Source organism: Zalophus californianus, chromosome 3 (assembly GCF_009762305.2).
Source record: "Zalophus californianus isolate mZalCal1 chromosome 3, mZalCal1.pri.v2, whole genome shotgun sequence".
In the NCBI taxonomy this organism is placed as follows: Eukaryota; Metazoa; Chordata; class Mammalia; order Carnivora; family Otariidae; genus Zalophus; species Zalophus californianus.
The window spans coordinates 110,405,703-110,425,547 of NC_045597.1; the positions used below are offsets into that span (position 1 = coordinate 110,405,703).

The window sequence follows — 19,845 nt, forward strand, 5'->3', positions numbered from 1 at the left end:
GGAGAGGGAGAAAAACCCTCAGACACAACTCATAAGACCTGAAACCCTGGGGGATAAAAAAAAAGGAGCAAGTGATAAAAATGCCCAGAAAATTTCAAGGAAAATAAAGGGAAACCAAAGAGGAGGAAAATTTTGAGACTAAGAGGTCTGTATACCAACACACAAGGTTGAACAAGACTGATTTAACTTGGAGTTTTTATGCAAGAAGGTATGCTCTTAAAGGGTATGATTCACTTCCAAGGTACTGCAAGGGACCAGGGGAAGGGAAGCAGGTACTGACTAGGAAGTTAAGTGTTGACTCCCTGCTACCCAGGAAGGCCATGCGGGTGGTGAGTACTGCTTTTGCTTTCTTGTCTCAGTGCCCATTCCACTTCTCACAGGCACTAGGCTCCCACCCTGGCCATGGTCACACTCACGGTCCAGCCTGAAGCCCAAGCCAAGGTGGATGTGTTCCATGATGACCTGTGTACCAAGACAGAGAACCTACTGGGGAGCTACTTCCCCAAGAAGATTTCTGAGTTGGATGCTTTTTTTTTTTTTTTGAGAGAGAGAAAGTGGGTGGGGGAGGATGCAGGGGAGTGGCAGAGGGAGAGATAGAGAATCTCAAGCTCCACGTGGAGCCTCACATGGGGCTAGATCTCACGACCCTGAGATCATGACCTGAGCCCAAATCAAGAGCCAGACACTTAACTGACTGAGCCACTCAGGTGCCCCTGAGTTGGGTGCATTTTTAAAGGAGCCAGCGCTCAATGAAGCCAATCTGAGCAATCTGAAGGCCCGGTTGGACATCCCAGTGCCTCATCCAGTCAAGGAGAAAGAGAAGGAGGAGCGGAAGAAACAGCAGAAGAAAGAAGACAAAGACGAAAAGAAGAAAGGGGGAAGAAGACGACCAAGGTCCTCTCTGTGGCCTAGTGAACTGCAATGAGAAGACTGTGGTCCTCCTTCAGTGTCTAAAGCCTGAGATCAAGGATGTCATTGAGCAGCTCAACCTGGTCACCTCAGCTGCAGATACCTCAGATCAAGGATGGGAACAATTTCGGACTGGCTGTCCAAGAGAAGGTGTTCAAACTGATGACAACCTTCAGACCAAGTTGGAAGCCTTCCACACTCAAACCTTCAAGTATTTCTCTCAGTGAGATGATGATGGGAGCCAAGCAGCCCCATGTGGGTGACTATTGGCAGCTGGTGCACAAGCTCTGGATGAGGCACAGGGCTAGGACATCCAGTGGATGGTCATGGAGATCCTCAATGCTGTGTTATATGACATCATCCTGAAGAGCTTTGAGAAGCTCAAGAAGCCCAGGGGAGAAAGAAAAGGAATGATCTATTGAGAATCTCCTCTTATTCTGTAATGGGCCCAGCAGAGACCCTCCTCTCTTTTACAAAGGATTCCAGATTTCCCCTGCCTTCAGACTGTTGAGGTTTCTCCCTCCCCTTGCCTCTGAAGCATAATAAATAGTCATACTATTGTTCTTCCAAAAAAAAAAAAAAAAAATGCAAGTGTTGAAGTATTAGGATTCTGGGTTCAAATCCTGGGCTTATCACTTATGATGGTGTAGCCTTGGGCAAACAAGTGACTTTACTTCCCCAAGCCTCGGTGTCCTCATAGGTAAAATGGAAAGGATGATATCTACATTATAAGAATTACTGTTAGTATATTTTGTATCAAATGAAGTCGTAGATATTAATGACCTAGTATGGAATGTGTCACAGAGTAACCACTGAATAAATAGTAGCTTTTTAATATTAGTGCTATTATTAAGAATAAACCCTGGCCAAAAGGAAAAAAATCATCCAAAAGAAAAAGATTTGCTCAAAGTAGGGAGCCATGTACATTACAAAGATCATATCTGTCTTGTAGGTTATAAACCCAAGGGTGAAAGCACTTTGGAGAAAAGAGAAAAAAATGGTGGTGATATATATCTATATACATATTTCTTCTTGGAAGTGCACTCCAGACTACCAGGCCAGGTAGAGGAGATGGTTTGGTAACAGAGACCATAAAACAGGCACAGAAGTAACATAAAGCAGTGGTGGGGCCTTCAACCATGAGGACACCATCTGGAAGGCTTGCTTGGCAAAAACACAATATTGGATAAATTCTTGACTCACTTTGCTAAGAGTTTAAGCTCTAAAAAGGCAGATGAAGCAAGTAGGGAAACTACTTTTCTGGACTTAAATCAGACAATTAGAGATAGGGGGTGTGGAAATGATCAGGATCTTGAAAGAGAGCGGCCACTTAGCATCATGAAACTCTTAGCAACAGAGGAAAAACATGGAGAGTAAACAGAATTTGGTATATGCTTAGGTTGGAGAAACATTTCACAAATCTGAGAAATCTTTTCCTGTGGAAAAGATGGTGTGGGAAGTGGGGTCTGAGTGCAGCCTCGTGCATGCAGAACAAAGTTGGGAAGAGTAGGTCTTCATATACTCGGGGTTCTTACACTGTCCGGGAGCGGAGTCTACTTGTTTTCTGCTGATTGTTCTCTGTTCAAGAGGGGTAGCATTGGAGTGAATGGATATACTGAGGAAATTTCATTTTGGATCGTTCTAAGGTAAGCTGTATGAACAATGAGAGCTGTCCCCTTGGATACAATGACCACTAAGATACCGCCAGTGAAAGATTCTTGGATTGTGTTTTTAATCTCTCGCTAATTTAGAACAGAGGCCTGGACACAGCAATGCAAGTCCGGCTTCCGGGCTTTAGATGACTGTGCCCCAGCAAGGGTGGGTGTCTCACCCACATGCACACACACACCACTGCCCAGCCCCCTCCTACTGTGTTATGATTTGACTGCCTCATGTACCAGCCTCTAAGCTCCAGGGATGATACTACCACCCTGCTTACTTGTGCAGTGCGGCCCCTGGCACTGAATCAGTTAACCATTTGTTTTCAATTGCTATTTGGAGACTGGTGAGTGGCCTGTGTCTTAGGCCATCCTTTTTTAGTTAAGGTTGAAAGACAATGAAAGATGCCAGTTGCTGGATGCCACACTCAGCTTTGGATCCCATCTCTAATCCATTTCCTCAGAAAATTCTATTTGGAAATGGAAACAGTTTAATTGAAGTTGCTGAGGATCCTCATTCCACCCTACCAAAAGCACCATGTTTCATTTTTAAGGGGAGTTCCATTAAAGTCAATGTTGTTCTCCAGGTTCCTCTTTGTCCCTGAAATTACCTGGTGCCGAAGCCTCTGTTTTGTTTTGTTCTGTTTCATTTTTGTTTGAAAGGGAGGGGGTTGGAAATGACCACTTCAGTGACAGCCTGAAACAAATTCCCTTTTCTTGAGGTTGGTCTCTCAAGTACTTTCCCAACGTTCACTGACAAGGAAATTTATTCATTCTGACGTACAGCTTAGCCATAGCCTCTGGTCATCCGTAATAACAGATAGCGCTGCAACCCTCAACAGAAATGGTTTTTAAGCTCCAATATAACAGAAATATTCTATACTTTTTAAAAGCACACATGAAATAGTTTTCATTTCCTTATTCAACAGATTATACACCTTAAAAAAGCCATTTTAATCGCTGTTACAATTTAAATTTATAAAAAGGCTATAGTTATTTTATAATAAGAAACAATCACCAGCGAGTATCTATATGTCAAATGCAAAGAACATAACGGTTATCAATTCACAAGGGAACTTAATTTAAGTTAACACTTGACAGATGTTTAGAACCTTTGAGGCACATATCTGTCAAGTTTCAAAGAGGCCAATAATAATGGTGTAAGAAAAGTTTAAGCATTTTCTTCATCACAACAGTTTTGAGAGAAGTATAGCTTATAATCTAGTTAGAAATAATCCTCAAAAAAATGAAATATCAGATCAATTTAATTAGAGAATATTTACTCTGAAAATTCAGGTCCTTTTCCCTCCATTCCAGAAAGTTTAATGTTAGGTTTGCTAAATGAAGCTGCAAAGAAATGCGCATTTGAGAGCAAAGGGGATTCCCTAAATCACCTGGCCCTTCCTTATTTTGCTGCATCTTTGTATTAAACTAATACCAGGATACCAGAGCATGTAATTTCCTGGTTAGTGGAAATCCCTCTAATCAGAATATTTAGAATTGTTGTCTCCTTTAACTGGACTCCTTTTGTATCGTATACAACGCAGAGGGAAATGCTATCATAACACTTCAATAGTTAAGTGACTTTATGAGAAAAATAGTTCCAAATGTTTCCTAAAACCCTCCAAACCGCACCAAAGAACATTATCGTAATATTATGTTTCCCCGTTGCCTCCATTATTTAAACTTGCCTCTCTTGAAATGATACTTGGATGAGAAACTTAGGTTTATGTAATGTATAAATTGTTTCAAAAGGAAAAGGCTTGGCTGCATAATTATTATATATGTAGACATGCCAGATAATTTAATGTTTTCAATAGCTTTTCTTTATTAATTGACAAAAGAGTATACTTAATGCTTTTGGTTACTAGAGCTTTTGGGAGAAGTTATTTTTTGTGTCTCTAACCTAAGCTATCCAAATAGGCATTGTATAATTCTCTTAAATTCAGTACTGAACACAAACAAAAACATCACAAATAATTACATATTACATCTAAAAGCTAGTTTTTGGCATAGTACGTATAACGCACATACACTGTATATCACTTATCAAAGTAGCATAACGATACATTTCAGAGAGTTCAGGATCAAAAAGCACCTTAATGGCAGGCTAACTTCAGATTCAGCTCTATGGGGCTCCCTCTGCAACCATAAGCTGCCCATTTGTAGTGCTTTTGCAACAGGCTTTCTGGGGGGTAATTACAGGTACATACATTGTTAAAAAAAATAGCCTTGAAGTAGAACAGCCCAAATGCCCATCAATAAATAAATGAATAAATAAATGGTAGCACAGATATACTATGAAATATTATTCGACCATAAAAAAGAATGAAGTAGTACTGATACACGATGGCAGACGGATGGACTCTGAAAACATTAGGCTAAAGGAAAGTAGCCAGGCACAAAAGTTACATGTGGTTCGATTTCATCTATAGGAAGAGGTCAATCCACAGAGACAGAACACAGAGCGGTGGTTGCCAGGGCAGGGGCGAGGGAGGTAGGGGGAGAACGTGCTTAATGGGGAAGGGGTTTTTCTTTGGTGATGGAAATGTTCCAGAACTAGACAGAAGTGGTGGTGGCCTAACTGCCAATGAACTGTTCACTTGAAAATGGATAAATTTTATGATATATCAATTTCATCGCAACATGTTTTTGCAAAAATTGAGTAGAAAATATTTACCATCTACCCGTAAGAAGCTGTCCTTCAGTGCTGATTGGAACATGAATGGCACGGACACTCTCTGTGTGGGTGTCCCCTCACCCTTCACTAAAGGCCGGCTTGTCTCCAGGCCCGGGAGGGGGTGTGCACCCAAAGCAGAGGGATCTGGGGGTGGCAGCACCCGTGTCACACCAGCCCAAAGGAGATGCTCAGGGCTGTGGGGGCAGGGACAGAAAACAAACAAATGCCCCGGGCCTCTCTGTTCTGTTTTAAACTTTGAAGAACAATCCTTCTGAAATTTTACATACAATATTCCACAGACACATGTTTCAGATAACCATCTCAGAATGTAATCTAACACTCATCAATGACTAAGGAAAACAATTTTCTACTTTATTATCAAACCTTTTTAGACATATGTAATGCATTCGGGCAAAAAGAGAAAAGGATTCTGGAATTTTGGCAATTCGATAGAATGGATATAGAAATCTCCTTAGAATGACTCAAAGGTTCAATTCTCATTAAAAGCCTTTCTGTAACACAACGCTTCAACCGCTGGATGATTTTAGAAGAAAAATATACCACTGCTTCCATTTAGGAAAGAGTGTGGTCTTGAAATTAGAAGCACTTGGCTCAAATCTCAACTCTGCCACTCACTGTGTGACCTTGGTAAAAAAAAAAAAAAAAAATCGGTCTCTTCTGAGCCTCAGTTTCTTTAACATGAGAATGGTGATGATGCCTCCACTTTTGTGAATTAAATTATAATGGCTATGTCTGACATACCACAAGTGGTCAAGAAATGTATTTTCATAAACTCACCTGCTTCTTTCCCCAGTAAAAAATACTTACTCATAATCATTCATTGTTGTGAACATCATACAAACTCTATAACCAAGGATGGTTATACTGTGATAGGAGTTTGTCTCCTATACTTTGAGACATTTTGTAGCATTTTGATATATACATAAAAATTGAGGAGTGGAGAGGGAGACAGATAATTAGGTAGCAAACAGTTTGGAAAATGTCCTCAAAAGATTTTGTGTATGGGTAAACTCAGAGTCTAAGAGTTATTCCCCATAGTTATGGTGACATAGCTATGACACAGTTACAGTGACGTAGAGGCAGAACAACATATCCCACCCCAGGGAGACAGAAAGCACAGTACTCTGTAAATAGGTATTAGTTCTACAAATGTTTTGCTTCTCCAATAGTTTAAAAACAAGAATATAACTCTCTCTATACCCATAGAACATTTAAAAACATGAGAGAAAATGTTGTAGTTTCCTTTTAAGCAATTTAGCCATTCTTGGGTACTTTTACAAAAATAAGAAGCAACTGTAGAGTACACCCAATATTGTGTGCGATGGAACATTCAAAAATAATTAAGAGAATACTGTTCATGCTCTCTGAGGAACTTATGGTGTGGGGGACAACAGCAATGAGACTTGAAAAATACAGGCTTTCATAAACACTTGAAAAATGATTCCTATTTTTTCCTGTAGACTTACCACATAAACAGTTTTAACCTGATACTATCTAGGAAATTTAACATGGATTTTAAATCTCAATAGAAATTAAATTTAAATTAAATTAAAAATAAGGAATGTGTGGATTTTATATTATTTTTAAAAAGAGTATGAAGGAGCCTAAGATGGAGAGAGACCATTTATGCGACAGTAAACACAACATGTAAAAGAGTATTTGTTTTTACTTACTTTGTGTGAAAAATCATCCTTCTCCCTGCTATTTATATAACTTTTGACTTTGGTGACTACACAATTAAAACTTTTATAGAACCACAGAATTGAGATTGGAGAGGAACCAGAGAAATTGTTTAATTTTACACCCGCATTTTTAAGATGGGGAGCCAAAGGTCTAAAAAGCATCTTTCCCAAAGTGTGTTCTAGAAAATACTAGTTCCTCAGGATTTTAGTAAATGCTCTATGAGTTAAAAATCATCATCATCACATCATCATCTGTGGTTAAATATTAGGTTTTGGAAATATTAATTAAATAAAGATTAGATTAAATAAAGTTAGATTTATTTTCTTCAGGGATTCTCAGACTTGAATACAAATGTGCTTTGTGAATATTTATAGGGAGATAAAGTGTGCAGAGCTGCTCCCTTCACCGCCCCCCCCCTTTTTTTTAAATGAGCATTTCATGGAACTACATGCATAGGATACAGTTTAGGGAACACTACTCTAGAAAATTTAACTCAAAGATACAAGTATGTGACCTTTGACGCTGTCAAGGAATTAGAACCATGTCTTCAGGCTTCTGGGTTAGGGAGCCTTCTACTATCATCACTCTGATATCCCTTCCTGAAAGAGTAAAAACAAGTCTGAGGTTGCCTCCAAAATAAACAAGTTTGGCAAGCTATATTCTGTGGTAAGTTCTTTATTTTGTTCAGTAATGGAAAATAAAAATGCATTTTCTGAGAAATAGTCACAAATCAAATATACCATTTGTTTATAGACCTGGGGAGTAATGCCACCATGTCCTTGGTATCATCCCATATAGCCACAATCTTGTCCCAACTTCTGCCTGGGTCACTCCTATTTTTAAGTGGAGGTTTACAGGGACCAGAAAAGTAAAGGAGCAACACTGGGTGCTGTAACATTCATTAACATACACTGATCAGCACTGGCCTTCGCTTTCTTAAACTTCTTTCAATTGACTTTTTTTTTTTTTTTTTTTTTTAAGTTGACCCAGTAGGCTGAAGTCTTAGAAACTTGTACTTTGGAAACCATTTGATGAAATGTCATTGAAACTACTTGTATACTTCTGGAAAATTATGGATGACTTGCTGAGGACCTGGTCTGCTTTAAGAAATATATGCCATTCAGAGCGATAAAAACGGGGTACATATTCTCAGTAGCTATAGCAAAGGCTTATGCAAGAAATATGTCCCTTTTGCCTCCATGGACTTCTTTTTTTCTTTAAATATCCCACAAAAGAAGGGAATGAAAGTTGACTTTTGTGATACTTTTAAATTTTTCTTAAAGTTCAAAGCAGAAAATGCCCTGTACTCAGTTTCAACTTTACATGCTTGTGTGTGCAAATGTGCATGCGTATGTGTATGGCAGCAATAATTGCAGCACACTCAGGATGCAACAAACCCTCAAGACTATTGTTTAAAAGAAACTGTGCCCTCATGCTTGTTCTACTTCATTATCATTTGTTTCTGCATGAGTTAATTTACACTTGACGTTGTTCATTTATTTCACTAGACTTATGCTACTTTCTTTAAAAGAAGAAAACAATGTTATAATTTTTTTTTCTATTTGCCCTACTTGGAGGTCTAGGGCTCCAAGCTGTTTTTTTTTATTTTTTTTTTTTAAGATATTTTTTAAGAGAGAGAATGAGATAGAGAGCATGAGAGGGGGTAGGGTCCGAGGGAGAAGCAGAGGAGTCGGATGCGGGACTCGATCCCGGGACTCCAGGATCATGACCTGAGCCGAAGGCAGTCGCTTAACCAACTGAGCCACTCAGGTGCCCTCCAAGTTGTTTTATAAGGACACTCTCCTCTCGTCTACTGTATACACTAAAAGCATCTATGCCAGTGAGCTATACGTCACTAAGACCCTAAAAGTTCATGGCCGTAAAGATAAGAGGATCTTGAAGTCAGGTGTCAGAAAATCCACAACTGGAATGAAAGAAAAGACACAGAAAGAAAGATGGGACGGAGCAAAATAAGAGTTTATGAGGAAAGAAGCTTAAGTAGGTGAAAGTCTAGAATCCCCAGTGTGGGGGACTAAAAAGGGAGACTTCAAAGAAAGGACTCAGTTATCAGATGATGGGAAGAACTCAAACCCAAATACTGACACACCTGTCAGTGGCTCAAAGCTCCTTAACCAACACAGAAAATGTAGGGCACGACTCTCAGACAGTGAGACGGATTTATCATTATTTTTCATTTTGCTAAAAGAAATACATTGAAATAACTTCTCTCTTCCAAAATGTACTCCAGTTAGGTTGATATCCCTGGAAATATGTGAGTACGTTTTCAGTCTTTGGAGGTGATCACATACTTTTTTCTTCCATTCAATCATTCATTCATTGACTATGCCAGATACTGTCACTGCCCTTGGGACGTTCACAATCCATTATAATAAATAGGCTCAAAATTACTAAATTTGGGGGTTGAGGCATTTTAACTGATGGCCAGAAGTTTGAGTTCAAAAGCGACTAACTGCGATGACTAAGTTGAGTAGTATCTTAGGTCACAGTAAGTAACAAAGCTGGTTTTCCTGGGTTCCTAAACTATTAGTGGAGGAGATTTCCCAAAATATTTTAAGAAATAACATCACTACTGAAATAACTGTAGTTTTGTGAGAGCACAGTTTGAAGAGTAATGCTTGCTCATCTGAATGAATAGTTAAAGAGAAAAATATTCTGCCATATACAAATAGTGTACAATACACTTTCCAAATGAAGCTGTTTAAAGCATAACCCATGCTATTAGGACACTTATGTCCAAATAGAAAATAGTTACAGTGAACCATAATATAAGACCGACTCTAAGCACCATACCTGTTCTTAATTACCAGCAAATCTCATTAGTGTCTTATATTTGGCACTGTTCTGTGGATACAGTGATAAACAAAATGTGGCCATGACTGCAAGGAGTTTACAATCTAGCGAAGTAAATAAGAGAGGTGAAAAGGAGAATTTCAGTGTTGTGTAATGAGGGCTAGGATTGGAGTGGGTGCACAGCATGCGGGAGCATGGAACCAATTTAGAGGAGACTTCTTAGGGGCTCTGCAGGATAAATGAGAGTGAGCCCCAGAGGGAAGGAAGGATGCATTTCAGGCAGATAAGGGAACATGGGGAGGTGGAGGCAAGGGAGAGAAGGTCCTGTCGGGGAATTTGGTTCCCCATGACAGGATTTGTGTGTGTATGGGGAGATGGGACGAGAGTGCTGAGAAAGAAGGGACTGGGGAGATAATTAGGAAGGCCCCATAATATGCCCTGCTATGGAGTGTGGCCTCTGTTGAGGTGGGTAGAACACCACAAATGACTGTGTGAGTTCCTAGAGGAGATGCCTTTGGGTTGGTATGTTTTTTGAAGGGAAACTTCCGACAGTATGAATGACATTTCAGGATAGGCAGGCCTGCTGGGTGGAGAGAAAAAAAGAAATTAAGGACTAGGCTGCACAGAGGCACTGGGGTCAGTATTAGACAAAGTGCAGAGGAGAGAAGTCAGTTCAGCTTGGAGAAGGGACCGGGCAAGAGAGAAGTGAGATTCGACAAGAGAATGTGGAAGGCCTTCAGGGCAGAGGACACGCGAAGGAGCTTAGATGTTATTCAGCCAATGGGAGAGCCTGAATCTGGACGAACAGAAAACAGTAGCCTCATTCACAGGAAAAACAAAACGAAACAAAACAAGAACAAACAATGATTGCAAAAGCAGAGACAGAAAGAGGAAGAGAAGCTGGTCTTAGAAAGAAAATGAAGAGTTCGGTTTTGGTCTTGTATCATGGATTCATCATACCTCCCAAGATCCTAAGTACTGAAAAGGGAACTTGAACTTATCATCTCCTTTTGGTGAGTCTTGCATGGCCTGACAGTTTGCGAAAAAAAGCCACCTGTCCACAAAAATCTATTCAAGACACCAAAGGGTTTCATAAAGGCATCACAAAGGCTAACTTGGGTTAAGAGCTTCTAGGCACAGACAGTCAACCCAATCTAAGCCGTTTTAGGTCACCCGAAAAAGCATCTGTCTCCCCCACCCCTTCTTATTTTCTCTGAGGGGAAATATTTGAACATCTCATTCATTCATTTTTGAAATGACCACAGTTTGGAGTGGTTAGTTTCTATACTGAGTAGAGTCTTTGAAGTGTGTCAATATGTATGTGTGTGAATATATATGTATGTTCAAGCAAGTAGAAGATGAGTAAGGTCTCATTAGAAAATATGGAACAGGTTCTTTGTGAAAGCAGCCCAGCAAGGTGAAACTCTTACGCCAGCATCTTTTTGTTGTCACTTCCTCGTCCTAAATCATCTACTTTGTTATCAGTTACCAGAGAGGCAAATCATTTGAGAGGGGTTGCTTATAATTAATTGAACTTGCCTTGATTTTTGTAGATGGTATAAAGCCACATTTATACAGACCTACGTGGAATGACATTGCTTCAGGAGAAGGGACAATGGCTACAAAAACCTTTTAGTGTACGCTACCTGTCAAATCTGTGAACTGAACCCCAGCATCATATCAGTTTTTTAGAGCAGTGGTATTTGCTAAATTAGGGCAGGAGACAGGTTTTTTTATATTTTTTCCTTTTGGATACTCAGATCAAAAGAAAGGTGTACCCTTTATTTTTAATCCCATTACTTCACATGAGCCCAGACAGAACATCAAAGACAAGGTATGCAGGTTTAACCATTAGCACCAACATAATCCAAAGTTGAAAATCTCTTCCAGATAGCTACCTCACTTTGAAATAGACCACATTTGTGTTATTCGGAGTCAATATTACTCTCTACTGTGTTTTAATTTTCACCGTACTTAAAAAGAAAAAATATCCAAGATATGTGATTTTGCCTTACAGCAACAAGCATAAGTTTGTAGGACAATCTAATATTATTAGAATAAATGCAATTCACATCTACTTTTTTTTTTTTAAGTTGGCTCAGACGTCCATCTCAATTTCATGAAAGGGAAGAAAGTGAATGAAATGCAGTTGCAAATCATATTTGAGGAGGGCAATGCTTCTCCACATCTGAAGTCTATTGAAAGCTCATGAGTAAGAACTTGGGGAACAAATCCTTTCTGTTCAAAAGATGTGTCAGTGGAGAAATTCTCAGAAAACAGCACACAATTCATCAGAAATCACGCATTTCTTTTCCAAACCAGATAATAAAAGAAAGTTGCTGTTCTGAATTCTTTCCAAGGGGAACTAAATATAAGTACATAAAATAATTCATAAAGGTTTTACATTAGAAAATGTACCATAAACAGTGCAGAGAGATTGAAAAAAAATACTGAACGACTAGTCACAACAATGTGACTTTCACTTGTAGGCAGCAGAAACTAAAGATTTTAACGTAATGGGCTTGTACTGGGCAATATTTTAAAAAGGTTAATTTAGCCATAGTGCATAGGAAACCTTAGATGTGGAGCAAAAGGTAAGCGGTTAAGGCTAGAAGTGGAGCAAAATATAAAAGAAGGCTGTTACACTCCTCAGGCTTTATGTTAGTTCCAACAAGAATTGAAGAGAGAGCCAGCTGTGAGACACACTTTCTAACCAGTTATGATACACAGTCATTGCTGATTTCACAACTTTGAAATCACCAAATCTGATGGTAGTATGAACTATTTTATAAGTTCACATGAATGGCTAGAGGAGACCATCTCCTGAACATGGAAATGAGGGGCTGTCTACTGTGTTACATGTAGAGAATCATAACCAAACTCTGATCAGGCTCCCCATGTGGACTTCAACAGGCAACTGAAGGACACTACCAAATCAAAACATTTAAGACCCAAGACCAACAGACTTCATATTGAAAAATGAGAAATGATACTAACATCATCAGACCAAAAGCCCCTGTTAATTTTATTAATACATCAGTTTCCTATGTGAACAGAATAAAATATCAGCTAAACAAGAAATGGTAAAAGTTAACAAACTAAGGATTATTTTGTTTTTCATTATTTTGTTGTTGTTGTTGTTGTTATTTTCCATTATGGTTTTTTGCTGAAGGGTAGAGAGATATGATCCACTATTGTATCAAAAATCTATTTTTACTCTTACAGCAAGTTAAATTAGATAAAACATAAAACCATTTTTCTAAATATGAATCCTAAGACTGTATAATATGACACAGCATACTTTAAGAAGAAAAGCCACCCAGAGAGCTCCAATGACTCTTCAGCTTTGAGGTAAGTGAGCTTGAGTCTTTTTAAAACCTGACAAGATCATATAAAATAGAAAAGTAAGTAGAAAAGGCTAAAGAGAGAAGGTTTTTCTTAGAAGTCTGTCCAGTTAACTCTCATTAAATTAAATATTATTGAAAATTGTCAACTCTTAGGGTCCTCCACCATAATTAGGACAAGAGAGAGAAAGACACAAGGCAGTGTTGGGGGAGGGGGAGAGCAGATAGAAAGGAACTAAGTACTTTCATATATTCATTTTCTTTTGAGGAATGTAGCACTCCTTTCGAAAACCCTCTGAAATGCACCACTATTATTTAACATTTGTCTTGTCTGTCTGTCTGTTTCTCTCTGTGAGCAGATTAATCAGAGGTAGCCTCTCTCAGGATTATAAATCAAAAGTCGAGATCATCTGGAAAAAGAGATGTTCAAAAACCAGGACTGATATGAGTGACTTGAGACAAGAGATCCATCCTGAAAGCACTACACAAAGGCAGTGAGGAGAGCGCCTATAGTCAGAACGAAGGCAGAGGCGGGACTCCTGCAATCTGTAGAGTCTTTCTTTTTTATGCTAAGTTATAAGCCAAACACAATATTTATATCAATGTTGAGCTCACCTTTCTGAAATTCTTGATGAAATCATCATGCAAAGATTGTTTTTTTTAAGATTTATTTATTTATTTGAGAGAGAGAGAGAGCATACATGTGAGCGGGGAGAGGGGCAGACAGAGAGGCAGAGAGAGAATCTTCAAGCAGACGCCATGCTGAGTGTGGGGGCCGATGCAAGTCTAGATCCCAGGACCTGAGATCATGACCTGAGTCGAAATCAAGAGTTGGGCGCTTACCTGACTGAGCCACCCAGGCACCCCATCACGCAAAGATTTTAGAATCCTACAAATATCTCTAATTTAGGATAGAATTTATATGATTTGAAGATTTCGAGAATGCCAAATGGATTCTATTCCTCACCGAATACAGTAGTTTTCTGCCAACTGCTGCCACTGTCATCTCTATATTCTTTCTATGACTTCATGTAAATTTCCAGCTTGATTTTTCGGTCATATACTTGATATGTATTTCATTATAAAAATTAAAGATAATTATGAAGAAAGTTAAATGATCAGGAAACTATGTATGGAGTACTGACCACCTACAATTATCTGGCTTATGTATATTCTCACAGCTAATTGAACGCTAAAGTGGCTTTCTGTCATCCTATATAGTAAGATTAAGATTTTTGTTCTCCATTTGTGAAGCCATTCACCTGTTTGTGCCAAACTATCTTTCTTGGTAGAGAGACAATGAGGCACTTGATCCTTCTATTCAAAGCATGGTATGATAGCAGTAAGACAAAAAGAAAAAAATTAACTACTTAAATGAAAATTGCAGTTCTTGGGAAACTTCAACGATTTTAATGACATGTCAGGAATCCTTTTGCATAGATACTACACTATCTCTATAAATGCCTGAATGAATATCCATATTCAGAGGGGAAAGCAAGCAGTTAGACCAGTTTAACATGCTTTGTAAATTAATTATGACAGCAACATGTGCAAGTGGGTATTTGCTGCTATTGAATAACATTTTATGGTAGCACCCTTCCAGAATTGTTTATTATTATTATTATTATTATTATTATTATTATATAATCATTGTCAGTAGAAAGAGATCATTAAAGGGAAATTGACATTTGCTTTTCATCTTGAAAACATATTTCACATTCTTGAACTTAACCTGATGTGCCATCAAGAGATGGAAATCCAATCCGTTATCACTCACTCAACAATGCAAAGCAATTGTAACTTGTGGAAAGTTATCTCTTAACTATTAAGGGAAATACCAAATCATTTTATGCCATTGGATTAATTCTTGGGAAGTTCATTGAGTTTTTGAAGAATGAAATAGGCTGATGTTTCAGACCAGATGATAGAATGTTATTTCTCACATTGGTTTGAAATCTATTTTAACACAGTGAAGACACAAAGTATGTACTAAATGCCCAGTGGATGCCTCATCAGATTAGTTGCTGAAAAGGAATAATACAAGGGCCCCAGGGAGTCAATAAACTAATGTGGAGCTAGATATACATACCTCAAACAGCTAGGGAGTAACATAATATGTTATGTAGTCAAGTGATGAACTGAGTGATTACTATACATGGACTATAGGAATTCAGAGAGGGGAAAGAATAATGGAAGATGGTTACACGCCAAATGTAGAAAATGGGCTTTCCTTTTCCTTTCTTTTCTTTCAGAAAATCAGTCACTGCACAAATATTTGTTGAGCTCTTACTATATGTTAAGAGCAGTGGCAAACAAGGTTGAGAGAGTCTCGTGGTGTTTACAGGCTATTCGAGGGTAGTGGAGCTGTGTGGAGGGTCAGTAAACCCATAATTACAAAATAAATTATTATAATTAAGATTATTAAGAAATTAATTAAATTTCTACACAGAATATAAGTGCAGCTTTAAAGTAGATCATGGGAAATGTTATTCCTCTTTAAAATAAACCAAAGAGTCCCAAGTCCCATGATTTAACTTTATCTCATTAGTTGTTGACTGTGATCCCAGTTCAATGGTATACAGGAGTGCCATGATCTCCTGGTTCCCTTCATCTAAGCCCTTCTGTCACATCCCCACCATCCCCAACCCCTGTTGCCCTCCGCATGTGGCTGCTTGCCTGCCCCCCCCCCCCCACACACGAGTTCTTATCCGTGATACGCATTTTCACATCAGAACATCTACTTTGTAACTCATAGTTAAAGTGATGGGGTAGCTAAATCTTCAGAAGAAAGTGAAGAGACAGTTTGCCTACTGGTGTTAGCATTTGCTGTAGCTATTCCTGGCACTGGGCAACACATGTTTTTAATAAACTTGTAAAAACAGTGTAGATCTAGCTGTAAATATGTTTTGCTTGGTAACGTAGGCTGAATATAATGATCAGATTGACAGTTGTTGGGTTCCCCCCCCTAAAAAAAATCACAGTAAGATACAAAGAGAAATAGTTTGAATGATGAGGCCCAAGACAGTATCATGATACCAACACTGCGTTGATAATTATTGTTTATGACAACAATTTACAGTAAAAACATGCTGCTGTTTTCCTTGTTCACAGCATTACACATTTTGTTTAGTCTCTTAGAAATATCCAGCTCCATGTGAAGTAGCCTATATCTATAATTAGAACTAGGCCACACAATCAGATGCCTGTCAATATTGTGCTAAGCAGCTAAAAAATAGAATAAAATTTGAAGACACAGATACATGACTTGGAGAAATTATTCTTTAAAGTAAAATATTTACTTTGATTTTCAATGTTGTCAAACAATGCAATGGCCACAAAAAAGATATGCAAAGAATTGGTGAAAATATATACATAATAACTAAAATAATAAGTCATCTACTAATAGGACATTAACCATCAGTGAGTTAAATCCAAACTTGGTATAATGTCATTTAAAAACTTTATACAGATATTCAATAGAAACTTTATGAGATTTTACACTTCATTTTGTAGGACTAGAAGACATAGTCTATATAAATCCATTTATTATCAATTACTTGTCAAAACGGTTCTTTTTTAATAGCTAAAGAATTATTGTGGCATTCAGAATACAGTCAAGCTGACTGTCAGCAGCCTAATAGTGCTTGATGGTAAAATATCAGAGACCTATATTTCCTAGATTTGAAATACCTGAACCAAAAATTATATTTAGTATAGCAAAAGAAATCCATTGTATACATAGGTGGATACAATGAAGTAATCCATCTATTTACTAAAGATATGGTAGGTGCATAATAAATTTAAGTATTATCATAGGTAATGTGGGAATGGAAGAGAAGGAAGAAATTAAGATTTATAAAACAAAATGCTCTGCTCTAGAACCTCACAATCTAGACAGAACATTTACAGAGAGCCACGGATCTATAGATCTTCTTATCAAATAATAAGAGTAATAATAATGATATGTAGATTTGGAATTAAGTCCTAATCAAAGTTAATACTGATTAACTTCACTATCATACTTTTGTTTTTCTGCTGACAAAAGAGAACTGCTAAGAGATCTTTTGAAAATTAACGACAAAGCAAGAACAAGGTAAATTGTTAGAACACAAACTATTTTCAAATTTTATATAGGCTGTCAGGAGGAAAATGTTCTATATGTCCCCAAAGGGAAGCGGGAAGAACAATGAAGGAAGCTATAAGGAGAGAGATTTTGGCTCCAGGGAAAAATGAATTCTAATAATCAGAGTTGCCCAAAAATAAGTCAACCGGTTTAGTAGGTAATGAGTTCTCTACTATTGCATGAAGCAAGTACTGGCTGGGCTTCTCCTTGGTGGAGATGGTATAGACAGTATTAAAATAGTTGGGAGGGAATGCCTATACAATTCAGTGGATTAAATGTTAGTAATAACAATGATGGTGAGGGTGACAGATTTACAAAACATACAACTTGAAATCTGAGACAAAAAGGGCAACTGATTTTTTAAAAACCCACTTTTCCTTTATTCTTTTTAAAATGACAGTAACTTGAGTTTTAACAGTTTACCTAACTTTTATAGGAATCTATAAATCTTTCCCCAAATAAATTTACATCTTAATATTTGTGAGTAGTCAGCTGCATTGGTGAAACTGGTTCACTTTCCTTTTGGTCAGTGCAGTTGTGTGCCCATGCCCCACCACACACAGTTTATTTTGCCTTCACTGTTTCAGAGTATACATATTATTTTTCAGCTTTTTTTTTTCCATGTAACTATATCATGGACATCTTTCTGATCAGTAAATATGAACCTGTTTCATTCTTTTTAACAATGGCATACGTAGTATTCCACTGAATGTATATATATAATAATCTATATAAATAGATATTTAGGTTGCCTCTAAAACATTACTTCAAAAATAATACAAAAGATAACCATCATCCTTTTATATTCATCTTCATGTTATGCTACTGTATCTTTAGGGAAGACAACTATAAATGGGTTTATTAGGTCATAAAGCAAGCACATTACACATTTTGATAGAAACTGCCAAGTTGCCTCCGAGTTGTAACAATGCCCTAGCAACCAGGTAGGAAATACCCCTTCCAATAACTTTGCACTTTCCTGATCATTACCATGCATGAGGTATCATGATAGGACCATAAGAGTTGCACAAAAGAACATGCTGTTTCTCCCCATAATCTAGTTGGAGAGATTAAAAAAATACACATAAATACACATAATAATACAAAGTGGAATAAAAAAGTTGTTGAGACAGAAAATGTTGCGCCGGGAAGTAAAGGCGACTGTGAGGTTTGGGACAGCAGGAAGAATTCGGACAGAGCTGGGAAGAACCAGAAGGACCCTGAAGGGCAAAGAAAAGGTGGAGGCGCATCTTAGTGGGGTGCGTGCTTTCCAGTGCTGGTGTGAGATCATCTTAGCGAAATCAGAAGATTTAAGGTGAAACAGGTTCACATTTTATTCTCTCTTACACTGCCTTCTTTTTCTTCATATCACTTACAACGACCCCAAATTACGTACACTGTATATTATTATACACTATATATTAGTGTATAGTAGTATTACATGCTATACAATATACACTAATGTCTATTATTATACATTATATAGTGACACGTTCACTTGTTTATCGCCCATGTCCTCGCTGCTCCAAAGGGGTGGTTGACTGTTGTGTTCACTGCTGAGTCTCCAGAAGCTGAGCCAGGCCAGCACACAGTAGATCCTCAGGAAATGAGTTTGCTGAGGAATAAATGTCAATGTCATGATGACATCACTAAGAGGAATCAGGAATCAGGAATCAGGAATTTAAAGGGTGGATTTACAGGACTTAATGGCAACGGAAAGTAGCAACAGGATGAAACCAGGAGTGTGAAGTGGTGAAATGCAGTGGTGTTTGTGGAAACTTAACCTGGTTTTGTTATGCAAGATGGACTGGTCTGGTGGCAGAACTCAAAGGCCAGCAAGGAGATTATTACAGTACTGCAGGGGTCAAGAAAACAAACCTGAGAGTGGGTGGAAAGAATATCCTGAAGGGAAGAGCAAAGGCTTGGTGACAAAATGACTAATGACAGCTACCATTTAAGTTGGTGCTTAAGTTGTGCTTATTTTGTGTTAAACACTGCACATTTATTTAATCCTGTGAGATAGGTATCATTATCCGAGTTTTTTATAAAAGAGGAGACTGAGATACAGAAAGGATAAGTAGCTCACTCAAAGTCACACAGTAAGTACGACCCCTCCCCCCCCAGCTGGAATTGTTCCTAATTCTATGTCTGTAAAGCCTGTACTCCTTCCCTTATTTTAAAGGAATACGCATGGGCTCTTGGCATAGGGGAGAGGATTCTGGTCATGCAGTGATACGGCACATACATATTCATGTCCAAACTCTGGTATTCCCAAGGAAGAAGAAAATGATCAAGTGTGCGCTAGGTCAGTGTTTTCATGACCAAATCAATTTAGTGGGTCATGATCAGCATTCTGAAAAGAAATGAAATAGAAAACATTAAAATGAATCACTTGTAGCATTGTTTCATGGAACTTTTGTTTCAGATATATACGCTTGTGTGTACTGTTTTGCTGAAAGCTCAATTACAGTATCTTGGATGTGAAAGAGGCATCATAGTTTACAGATCCTCACTGCAACCTGGTGTTCCCATATTTATTTTCAGAATGAAGAAGCTGCGGTTCAGAATGGCAGAGCCAGGACTTGATACCAGGGCTCTCTCTCTCCCAACGACAGG

The 19,845-nt window shown here is 38.2% G+C and overlaps 1 protein-coding gene and 1 pseudogene across 8 annotated transcripts in view; one reads left to right on the plus strand and one right to left on the minus strand.

Annotated features, from left to right (window-relative positions):
- Positions 1-19,845, minus strand: part of GTDC1 (glycosyltransferase like domain containing 1) — a 478,402-nt gene that overhangs the window by 181,337 nt on the left and 277,220 nt on the right. The window lies entirely within an intron of this gene.
- Positions 403-1,331, plus strand: LOC113920835 (annotated as a pseudogene).